Consider the following 1,577-nt stretch of genomic DNA (forward strand, 5'->3'; position numbering starts at 1 on the left):
TTTTTAATAAATGATTAAATGACTATTTTTTCACCCAAAGGTTTTAGTAATGATTGTCATTGCATTTAAAAAAATATGATATCTTTACTTGTAAATGTTTTAGCACACATGCTGCCATTATTAGTAAAGCAAAGAAGCAGGGTTCCTGGATGGAACTCAGTTCTGCCTCTGCTACTGACCTCTGTCATAAATTTCTGCATTAAAATCTATAATTGAGCAGAAGAAAGACTTTCATTCAGTTTAAATTCTTCATCGTGGGTCTCTTCAGACCCCATCAACATTATACAAACCTTGTAGTAATTTAAATAAACTATTTAACCCTTTATTATTTCATAAACCATTTAAATAATTTAATCTTTCCATTTGTACTGCTCTTCATACTTTTTATCCCAATGTTTAACATATACAACTGAGAAAAAGCAAATGGCCTTAATAGGTACATGAATACAAGGAATATATCACTTCACAAAAAATTATTTTTAAAATGAGGAGACTGATAGACACTTATGCTTAATATACACATTGCAGTGGTACAAACTTGCCCATAATATATTATTCACTCATATTTAGCTGAACACTATTTTCTAGCATCCTTTAATAGCTTCATTTTGTGGAAGAGGATTTATTTATTCCGATGCTGTCAGTTTTATAATAGTTCTTGGTGTGTCTTTTAAAGGCATCCATCCAACATAATGATAGATTATGAAGAAAGAGGACATGAGAATAAAATAAATAGCCATAAAAAGAGAAGACAGATGTGGCAAATTTCCCTTCTTCTTAGTCATAGTTAAAACTTCATTTCTATGTAAAAATGTGTCCCTCTGTCATGAGGCTCTACAAATGAAAGGGTCATAGTGAACCTGTAAGTATTTAACTTCTCCTTCTTCCCTAATGATGGAAATCTGAGGAGGACTGCCATTAGGGTGAAAAGCAAATTGTGGTTTTGGATAATAAAACCAGACTACTTAGAATGGAAAATGAGTAATTTAGGTGTATGTTTTTATTTTTCCCTAAACCTACCCGATGATACTGTCCCTTCTACAATTGATGAGAGTCTAAGTTTTCTACCTAATAAGTATTAATAATTGAGTTGTTTAGCACATAATGTACTATAAACTTGAACCTTGTCATCCCAACTGAGATGGGAAAATGATCAGTGTGAAGACACTGAAATCAAATCTACTAAGGGCTACAGAGATGAAAGATCAAGGGTGAGCGATGTGAATCTATCAATATCATGACTGTGTTGTTCCTTTGGAGATTGTTATTTTAAGGCAAATTAGGAACTCACTTGGAATGAAAGTATATAGCAAGGGAAGCATCTCCAACCTTCCCCTTTTTATAATAAAACGTTTTCATTCATACAACTCAAAAGAGAACTGATTTATATTTTGACTTTGGAACGGCTTGAGGCCCTAGGTCAAAAGAACAGTCTCCATTAATGGTAAGTGCTTTATAGGCCTCATTACTAATATTTAATCCTTGCTTAAAATTATGATATTGCCTTATTACCTGAAATTGTGATTTATAAATGATAGCAGTGTAAAAGTGTCACTAATTCATAATTTTAGGAAGTA

The sequence above is a fragment of the Propithecus coquereli genome, unplaced genomic scaffold, assembly GCF_000956105.1.
Source record: "Propithecus coquereli isolate 6110/MARCELLA unplaced genomic scaffold, Pcoq_1.0 Scaffold72, whole genome shotgun sequence".
In the NCBI taxonomy this organism is placed as follows: domain Eukaryota; kingdom Metazoa; phylum Chordata; class Mammalia; order Primates; family Indriidae; genus Propithecus; species Propithecus coquereli.